This window comes from Rutidosis leptorrhynchoides, chromosome 1 (genome assembly GCF_046630445.1).
Source record: "Rutidosis leptorrhynchoides isolate AG116_Rl617_1_P2 chromosome 1, CSIRO_AGI_Rlap_v1, whole genome shotgun sequence".
In the NCBI taxonomy this organism is placed as follows: domain Eukaryota; kingdom Viridiplantae; phylum Streptophyta; class Magnoliopsida; order Asterales; family Asteraceae; genus Rutidosis; species Rutidosis leptorrhynchoides.
Window position 1 is genome coordinate 209,113,556 of NC_092333.1, and position 11,611 is coordinate 209,125,166.

Genomic DNA, 11,611 nt, shown 5'->3' on the forward strand with positions numbered 1-11,611 from the left:
CATTTCCATTCCGGGATTTCGGGTTGTTGAAGTAGACCTGATGGTTTCTGATGCTCAGCTTTGACCTTAGAACACGTCAAACATTCTCCTACATATTTAGCAACATCGGCTTTCATACCCGGCCACCAAAAATGTTTCTTGAGATCCTTGTACATCTTCCCCGTTCCAGGATGTATTGAGTATCTGGTTTTATGAGCTTCTCTAAGTACCATTTCTCTCATATCTCCAAATTTTGGTACCCAAATCCTTTCAGCCCTATACCGGGTTCCGTCTTCCCGAATATTAAGATGCTTCTCCGATCCTTTGGGTATTTCATCCTTTAAATTTCCCTCTTTTAAAACTTCTTGTTGCGCCTCCTTTATTTGAGTAGTAAGGTTATTATGAATCATTATATTCATAGATTTTACTCGAATGGGTTCTCTGTCCTTCCTGCTCAAGGCATCGGCTACCACATTTGCCTTCCCCGGGTGGTAACGAATCTCAAAGTCGTAATCATTCAATAATTCAATCCACCTACGCTGCCTCATATTCAGTTGTTTCTGATTAAATATGTGTTGAAGACTTTTGTGGTCGGTATATATAATACTTTTGACCCCATATAAGTAGTGCCTCCAAGTCTTTAATGCAAAAACAACCGCGCCTAATTCCAAATCATGCGTCGTATAATTTTGTTCATGAATCTTCAATTGTCTAGACGCATAAGCAATCACCTTCGTTCGTTGCATTAATACACAACCGAGACCTTGCTTTGATGCATCACAATAAATCACAAAATCATCATTCCCTTCAGGCAATGACAATATAGGTGCCGTAGTTAGCTTTTTCTTCAATAACTGAAACGCTTTCTCTTGTTCATCATTCCATTCAAATTTCTTCCCTTTATGCGTTAATGCAGTCAAGGGTTTTGCTATTCTGGAAAAGTCTTGGATGAACCTTCTGTAGTAACCAGCTAGTCCTAAAAACTGGCGTATGTGTTTCGGAGTTTTCGGGGTTTCCCACTTTTCAACAGTTTCTATCTTTGCCGGATCCACCTTAATACCTTCTTTGTTCACTATGTGACCGAGGAATTGAACTTCTTCCAACCAAAATGCACACTTTGAAAACTTAGCGTACAATTCTTCCTTCCTCAATACTTCTAACACCTTTCTCAAATGTTCACCGTGTTCTTGGTCATTCTTTGAGTAAATAAGTATGTCATCAATGAAAACAATGACAAACTTGTCAAGGTATTGTCCACACACTCGGTTCATAAGGTCCATGAACACAGCTGGTGCATTAGTTAAACCAAACGGCATGACCATAAACTCGTAATGACCGTAACGTGTTCTGAAAGCAGTCTTTGGAATATCATCTTCTTTCACCCGCATTTGATGATACCCGGAACGTAAGTCAATCTTTGAATAAACAGACGAGCCTTGTAGTTGATCAAATAAGTCATCGATTCTCGGTAGTGGGTAGCGGTTCTTGATGGTAAGTTTGTTCAACTCTCGGTAGTCGATACACAACCTGAATGTACCATCTTTCTTCTTGACAAACAAAACAGGAGCTCCCCACGGTGATGTGCTTGGTCGAATGAAACCACGCTCTAAAAGTTCTTGTAATTGGCTTTGCAGTTCTTTCATCTCGCTGGGTGCGAGTCTGTAAGGAGCACGAGCTATTGGTGCAGCTCCTGGTACAAGATCTATTTGAAATTCAACGGATCGATGTGGGGGTAATCCCGGTAATTCTTTCGGAAATACATCAGGAAATTCTTTTGCGACGGGAACATCATTGATGCTCTTTTCTTCAGTTTGTACTTTCTCGACGTGTGCTAGAACAGCATAGCAACCTTTTCTTATTAGTTTTTGTGCCTTCAAGTTACTAATAAGATGTAGCTTCGTGTTGCCCTTTTCTCCGTACACCATTAAGGGTTTTCCTTTTTCTCGTATAATGCGAATTGCATTTTTGTAACAAACGATCTCCGCTTTCACTTCTTTCAACCAGTCCATACCGATTATCACATCAAAACTCCCTAACTCTACGGGTATCAAATCAATCTTAAATGTTTCGCTAACCAGTTTAATTTCTCGATTCCGACATATATTATCTGCTGAAATTAATTTACCATTTGCTAATTCGAGTAAAAATTTACTATCCAAAGGCGTCAATGGACAACTTAATTTAGCACAAAAATCTCTACTCATATAGCTTCTATCCGCACCCGAATCAAATAAAACGTAAGCAGATTTATTGTCAATAAGAAACGTACCCGTAACAAGCTCCGGGTCTTCCTGTGCCTCTGCCGCATTAATATTGAAAACTCTTCCGCGGCCTTGTCCATTCGTGTTCTCCTGGTTCGGGCAATTTTTAATAATGTGGCCCGGTTTTCCACATTTATAACAAACTACATTGGCATAGCTTGCTCCGACACTACTTGCTCCGCCATTACTCGTTCCGACACCATTTGTTCCTTTCGTTCTATTAACCCCTGGTCCGTAGACCTCACACTTCGCCGCGCTATGACCATTTCTTTTACACTTGTTGCAAAATTTGGTGCAGAACCCCGAGTGATTCTTTTCACACCTTTGGCATAGCTGCTTCTGATTGTTGTTGTTGTTGCGGTTATTATTGTTGTTGGGATGATTGTTGTAGTTGCTGTTGTTGTTGTTGTTGTTGTTGTTGGGCCGTTTGTTGTAGTTGCGATTGATGTTGCGATTGTTGGGATAATTGTTGCGATTATTGTTGTAATTGCTGTTGTTGTTGTATTGGTGATTCTTATCACCGTTTTCCTCCCACTTTCTTTTGACTTGCTTCACATTGGCCTCTTCAGCAGTCTGTTCTTTAATTCTTTCTTCAATTTGGTTCACGAGTTTGTGAGCCATTCTACATGCCTGTTGTATGGAGGCGGGCTCGTGTGAACTTATATCTTCTTGGATTCTTTCCGGTAATCCTTTCACAAACGCGTCGATTTTCTCTTCCTCATCTTCGAATGCTCCCGGACACAATAGGCACAATTCTGTGAATCGTCTTTCGTACGTGGTAATATCAAATCCTTGGGTTCGTAACCCTCTAAGTTCTGTCTTGAGCTTATTGACCTCGGTTCTGGGACGGTACTTCTCGTTCATCAAGTGCTTGAATGCTGACCACGGTAGTGCGTACGCATCGTCTTGTCCCACTTGCTCTAGATAGGTATTCCACCATGTTAACGCAGAACCTGTGAAGGTATGCGTAGCGTACTTTACTTTGTCCTCTTCAGTACACTTACTTATGGCAAACACCGATTCGACCTTCTCGGTCCACCGTTTCAATCCGATCGGTCCTTCGGTTCCATCAAATTCCAAAGGTTTGCAGGCAGTGAATTCTTTGTAGGTGCATCCTACACGATTTCCTGTACTGCTAGATCCAAGGTTATTGTTGGTATGTAGCGCAGCCTGTACTGCGGCTATGTTTGAAGCTAGAAAAGTACGGAATTCCTCTTCATTCATATTCACGGTGTGTCGAGTAGTCGGTGCCATTTCCTTCAAAATAGTTAAATGGAACAAGTTAATCATACAGAATATTAAGAGTAGTTAATAGTATTTCGTAGCATAATATGAACTCATTTATAAAAGCTTTTTCTTCATATTAGCGTTTTATAAGTTTAAATTCGGGTAGTACCTACCCGTTAAGTTCATACTTAGTAGCTAATATACAATTCAACTACTACAATTCTATATGAAAAACTGATTATAATAATATTTCGCGTTCAAACTTTTATACAATATTTTACAAACTTACAATACCGCTTATTTTACATAAAGCATGAAATATAGCACACAATAACTTTGATACAAGATAGTTGTGAAGACAATTCTAGCTAGTACACAAGTCGTTCAGCAAAGGTAATAAAGACACGTAATTCATACGTCCAGAAACAAGTCATGCATTCTGGTTTTACTAGGACTACTTCCCATCCTTGGTCTTGTGCAACATAACCGTTATGGCCGTTGATAAGACAGCGTGTTGTAACGTCGTCAAAGGGACGAGGGTTACGTAATGTCCAACAGTCCCGTAATAATCTAAAAACCTCATTTCTTACCCCAATTACCGACTCCGTCACTTGTGGAAACGTTTTGTTTAATAGTTGTAGCCCGATGTTCTTGTTCTCACTTTGGTGAGAAGCGAACATTACTAATCCGTAAGCATAACATGCTTCTTTATGTTGCATGTTAGCCGCTTTTTCTAAATCACGAAGTCCAATATTCGGATATATTGAGTCAAAATAATTTCTTAACCCGTTGCGTAAAATAGCATTTGGGTTCCCCGCAATATATGCGTCAAAGTAAACACATCGTAACTTATGGGTTTCCCAATGTGATATCCCCCATCTTTCAAACGAAAGTCTCTTATAAACCAAGACATTCTTGGAACGTTCTTCGAATGTCTTACAAACTGATCTCGCCTTAAATAGTTGTGCCGAGGAATTCTGGCCGACTCTAGACAAGATTTCATCAATCATGTCTCCGGGTAGGTCTCTTAAAATATTGGGTTGTCTATCCATTTTGTGTTTTTAAACTGTAAAATAGACAAGAGTTAGATTCATAAAAAAAAAAAATACTTATTAATACAAGCAATTTTTACATATATCATAAAGCATAAGCACACTATATTACATATATTACACCACACAAATACAACTATCTTATTCCGACTCGCTCGTTTCTTCTTCTTCGGTTTTGGTTCGTTTTGCCAAGTTTCTAGAGATATATGATGTTTCCCTAATACGAGCCGTAATTTTCCACATTGGTTTAGAAAAACCTGGTGGTTTAGAGGTTCCCGGGTCATTGTTACAACTTAAGGACTTCGGGGGTTGACGATACATATAAAGTTCATCGGGGTTGGAATTAGATTTCTCTATTTTTATGCCCTTTCCCTTATTATTTTCTTTTGCCTTTTTAAATTCAGTTGGGGTAATTTCTATAACATCATCGGAATTCTCGTCGGAATCCGATTCATCGGAGAATTGGTAATCCTCCCAATATTTTGCTTCCTTGGCGGAAACACCATTGACCATAATTAACCTTGGTCGGTTGGTTGAGGATTTTCTTTTACTTAACCGTTTTATTATTTCCCCCACCGGTTCTATTTCTTCATCCGGTTCCGATTCTTCTTCCGGTTCCGATTCTTCTTCCGGTTCCGACTCTTCTTCCGGTTCCTCTTCGGGAACTTGTGAATCAGTCCACGAATCATTCCAATTTACATTTGACTCTTCATTATTATTAGGTGAGTCAATGGGACTTGTTCTAGAGGTAGACATCTATCACATAATATCAAACGCGTTAAGAGATTAATATATCACATAATATTCACATGTTAAAAATATATAGTTTCCAACAAAATTTGTTAAGCAATCATTTTTCAAGTAAACACGGTCGAAGTCCAGACTCACTAATGCATCCTAACAAACTCGATAAGACACACTAATGCAAAATTCTGGTTCTCTAAGACCAACGCTCTGATACCAACTGAAATGTCCCGTTCTTATTGATTAAAAACGCTCCATATTAATTGATTTCATTGCGAGGTTTTGACCTCTATATGAGACGTTTTTCAAAGACTGCATTCATTTTAAAACAAACCATAACCTTTATTTCATCAATAAAGGTTTAAAAGTTTTACGTAGATTATCAAATAATGATAATCTAAAATATCCTGTTTACACACGACCATTACATAATGGTTTACAATACAAATATGTTACAACAAAATAAGTTTCTTGAATGCAGTTTTTACACAATATCATACAAGCATGGACTCCAAATCTCGTCCTTATTTAAGTATGCGACAGCGGAAGCTCTTAATAATCACCTGAGAATAAACATGCTTTAAAACGTCAACAAAAATGTTGGTGAGTTATAGGTTTAACCTATATATATCAAATCATAATAATAGACCACAAGATTTCATATTTCAATACATATCCCATACATAGAGATAAAAATCATTCATATGGTGAACACCTGGTAACCGACAATAACAAGATGCATATATAAGAATATCCCCATCATTCCGGGACACCCTTCGGATATGATATAAATTTCGAAGTACTAAAGCATCCGGTACTTTGGATGGGGTTTGTTAGGCCCAATAGATCTATCTTTAGGATTCGCGTCAATTAGGGTGTCTGTTCCCTAATTCTTAGATTACCAGACTTAATAAAAAGGGGCATATTCGATTTCGATAATTCAACCATAGAATGTAGTTTCACGTACTTGTGTCTATTTTGTAAATCATTTATAAAACCTGCATGTATTCTCATCCCAAAAATATTAGATTTTAAAAGTGGGACTATAACTCACTTTCACAGATTTTTACTTCGTCGAGAAGTAAGACTTGGCCACTGGTTGATTCACGAACCTATAACAATATATACATATATATCAAAGTATGTTCAAAATATATTTACAACACTTTTAATATATTTTGATGTTTTAAGTTTATTAAGTCAGCTGTCCTCGTTAGTAACCTACAATTAGTTGTCCACAGTTAGATGTACATAAATAAATCGATAAATATTATCTTGAATCAATCCACGACCCAGTGTATACGTATCTCAGTATTGATCACAACTCAAACTATATATATTTTGGAATCAACCTCAACCCTGTATAGCTAACTCCAACATTCACATATAGAGTGTCTATGGTTGTTCCGAAATATATATAGATGTGTCGACATGATAGGTCGAAACATTGTATACGTGTCTATGGTATCTCAAGATTACATAATATATAATACAAGTTGATTAAGTTATGGTTGGAATAGATTTGTTACCAATTTTCACGTAGCTAAAATGAGAAAAATTATCCAATCTTGTTTTACCCATAACTTCTTCATTTTAAATCCGTTTTGAGTGAATCAAATTGCTATGGTTTCATATTGAACTCTATTTTATGAATCTAAACAAAAAAGTATAGGTTTATAGTCGTAAAAATAAGTTACAAGTCGTTTTTGTAAAGGTAGTCATTTCAGTCGAAAGAACGACGTCTAGATGACCATTTTAGAAAACATACTTCCACTTTGAGTTTAACCATAATTTTTGGATATAGTTTCATGTTCATAATAAAAATCATTTTCTCAGAATAACAACTTTTAAATCAAAGTTTATCATAGTTTTTTTAATTAACTAACCCAAAACAGCCCGCGGTGTTACTACGACGGCGTAAATCCGGTTTTACGGTGTTTTTCGTGTTTCCAGGTTTTAAATCATTAAGTTAGCATATCATATAGATATAGAACATGTGTTTAGTTGATTTTAAAAGTCAAGTTAGAAGGATTAACTTTTGTTTGCGAACAAGTTTAGAATTAACTAAACTATGTTCTAGTGATTACAAGTTTAAACCTTCGAATAAGATAGCTTTATATGTATGAATCGAATGATGTTATGAACATCATTACTACCTTAAGTTCCTTGGATGAACCTACTGGAAAAGAGAAAAATGGATCTAGCTTCAATGGATCCTTGGATGGCTCAAAGTTCTTGAAGCAAAATCATGACACGAAAACAAGTTCAAGTAAGATCATCACTTGAAATAAGATTGTTATAGTTATAGAAATTGAACCAAAGTTTGAATATGATTATTACCTTGTATTAGAATGATAACCTACTGTAAGAAACAAAGATTTCTTGAGGTTGGATGATCACCTTACAAGATTGGAAGTGAGCTAGTAAACTTGAAAGTATTCTTGATTTTATGAAACTAGAACTTTTGGAATTTATGAAGAACACTTAGAACTTGAAGATATAACTTGAGAGAGTTCAATTAGATGAAGAAAATTGAAGAATGAAAGTGTTTGTAGGTGTTTTTGGTCGTTGGTGTATGGATTAGATAAAAAGGATATGTAATTTTGTTTTCATGTAAATAAGTCATGAATGATTACTCATATTTTTGTAATCTTATGAGATATTTCATGCTAGTTGCCAAATGATGGTTCCCACATGTGTTAGGTGACTCACATGGGCTGCTAAGAGCTGATCATTGGAGTGTATATACCAATAGTACATACATCTAAAAGCTGTGTATTGTACGAGTACGAATACGGGTGCATACGAGTAGAATTGTTGATGAAACTGAACGAGAATGTAATTGTAAGCATTTTTGTTAAGTAGAAGTATTTTGATAAGTGTATTGAAGTCTTTCAAAAGTGTATAAATACATATTAAAACACTACATGTATATACATTTTAACTGAGTCGTTAAGTCATCGTTAGTCGTTACATGTAAGTGTTGTTTTGAAACCTTTAGGTTAACGATCTTGTTAAATGTTGTTAACCCAATGTTTATAATATCAAAAGAGATTTTAAATTATTATATTATCATGATATTATGATGTACGAATATCTCTTAATATGATATATATACATTAAATGTCGTTACAACGATAAACGTTACATATATGTCTCGTTTTAAAATCATTAAGTTAGTAGTCTTGTTTTTACATATGTAGTTCATTGTTAATATAATTAATGATATGTTTACTTATCATAATATCATGTTAACTATATATATAACCATATATATGTCATCATATAGTTTTTTTTACAAGTTTTAACGTTCGTGAATCACCGGTCAACTTGGGTGGTCAATTGTCTATATGAAACCTATTTCAATTAATCAAGTCTTAACAAGTTTGATTGCTTAACATGTTGGAAACATTTAATCATGTAAACATCAATCTCAATTAATATATATAAACATGGAAAAGTTCGGGTCACTACAACACCATTGACCATAATTAACCTTGGTCGGTTGGTTGAGGATTCTCTTTTACTTAACCATTTTATTATTTCCCCCACCGGTTCTATTTCTTCTTCCGGTTCCGATTCTTCTTCCGGTTCCGATTCTTCTTCCGGTTCCGACTCTTCTTCCGGTTCCTCTTCGGGAACTTGTGAATCAGTCCACGAATCATTCCAATTTACATTTGACTCTTCATTATTATTAGGTGAGTCAATGGGACTTGTTCTAGAGGTAGACATCTATCACATAATATCAAACACGATAAGAGATTAATATATCACATAATATTCATATGTTAAAAATATATAGTTTCCAACAAAAATGTTAAGCAATCATTTTTAAAGAAAACACGGTCGAAGTCCAGACTCATTAATGCATCCTAACAAACTCGATAAGACACACTAATGCAAATTTTCTGGTTCTCTAAGACCAACGCTCGGATACCAAATGAAATGTCCCGTTCTTATTGATTAAAAACGTTCCATATTAATTGATTTCGTTGCGAGATTTTTGACCTCTATATGAGACGTTTTTCAAAGACTGCATTCATTTTAAAACAAACCATAACCTTTATTTCATCAATAAAGGTTTAAAAAGCTTTACGTAGATTATCAAATAATGATAATCTAAAATATCCTGTTTACACACGACCATTACATAATGGTTTACAATACATATATGTTACAACAAAATAAGTTTCTTGAATGCAGTTTTTACACAATATCATACAAGCATGGACTCCAAATCTCGTCCTTATTTAAGTATGCAACAGCGGAAGCTCTTAATAATCACCTGAGAATAAACATGCTTAAAACGTCAACAAAATGTTGGTGAGTTATAGGTTTAACCTATATATATCAAATCATAATAATAGACCACAAGATTTCATATTTCAATACACATCCCATACATAGAGATAAAAATCATTCATATGGTGAACACCTGGTAACCGACATTAACAAGATGCATATATAAGAATATCCCCATCATTCCGGGACACCCTTCGGATATGATATAAATTTCGAAGTACTAAAGCATCCAGTACTTTGGATGGGGTTTGTTAAGCCCAATAGATCTATCTTTAGGATTCGCGTCAATTAGGGTGTCTGTTCCCTAATTCTTAGATTACCGGACTTAATAAAAAGGGGCATATTCAATTTCGATAATTCAACCATAGAATGTAGTTTCACGTACTTGTGTCTATTTTGTAAATCATTTATAAAACCTGCATGTATTCTCATCCCAAAAATATTAGATTTTAAAAGTGGGACTATAACTCACTTTCACAGATTTTTACTTCATCGGGAAGTAAGACTTGGCCACTGGTTGATTCACGAACCTATAACAATATATACATATATATCAAAGTATGTTCAAAATATATTTACAACACTTTTAATATATTTTGATGTTTTAAGTTTATTAAGTCAGCTGTCCTCGTTAGTAACCTACAACTAGTTGTCCATAGTTAGATGTACAGAAATAAATCGATAAATATTATCTTGAATCAATCCACGACCCAGTGTATACGTATCTCAGTATTGATCACAACTCAAACTATATATATTTTGGAATCAACCTCAACCCTGTATAGCTAACTCCAACATTCACATATAGAGTGTCTATGGTTGTTCCGAAATATATATAGATGTGTCGACATGATAGGTCGAAACATTGTATACGTGTCTCTGGTATCTCAAGATTACATAATATACAATACAAGTTGATAGGTCGAAATTATCCCATCTTGTTTTACCCATAACTTCTTCATTTTAAATCCGTTTTAAGTGAATCAAATTGCTATGGTTTCATATTGAACCCTATTTTATGAATCTAAACAGAAAAAGTATAGGTTTATAGTCGGAAAAATAAGTTACAAGTCGTTTTTGTAAAGGTAGTCATTTTCAGTCGAAAGAACGACGTCTAGATGACCATTTTAGAAAACATACTTCCACTTTGAGTTTAACCATAATTTTTGGATATAGTTTCATGTTCATAATAAAAATCATTTTCTCAGAATAACAACTTTTAAATCAAAGTTTATCATAGTTTTTAATTAACTAACCCAAAACAGCCCGCGGTGTTACTACGACGGCGTAAATCCGGTTTTACGGTGTTTTTCGTGTTTCCAGGTTTTAAATCATTAAGTTAGCATATCATATAGATATAGAACATGTGTTTAGTTGATTTTAAAAGTCAAGTTAGAAAGATTAACTTTTGTTTGCGAACAAGTTTAGAATTAACTAAACTATGTTCTAGTGATTACAAGTTTAAACCTTCGAATAAGATAGATTTATATGTATGAATTGAATGATGTTATGAACATCATTACTACCTTAATTTCCTTGGATAAACCTACTGGAAAAGAGAAAAATGGATCTAGCTTCAATGGATCCTTGGATGGCTCGAAGTTCTTGAAGCAGAATCATGACACGAAAACAAGTTCAAGTAAGATCATCACTTGAAATAAGATTGTTATAGTTATAGAAATTGAACCAAAGTTTGAATATGATTATTACCTTGTATTAGAATGATAACCTACTGTAAGAAACAAAGATTTCTTGAGGTTGGATGATCACCTTACAAGATTGGAAGTGAGCTAGCAAACTTGAAAGTATTCTTGATTTTATGTAACTAGAACTTGTAGAATTTATGAAGAACACTTAGAACTTGAAGATAGAACTTCAGAGAGATCAATTAGATGAAGAAAATTGAAGAATGAAAGTGTTTGTAGGTGTTTTTGGTCGTTGGTGTATGGATTAGATATAAAGGATATGTAATTTTGTTTTCATGTAAATAAGTCATGAATGATTACTCATATTTTTGTAATTTTATGAGATATTTCATGCTAGTTT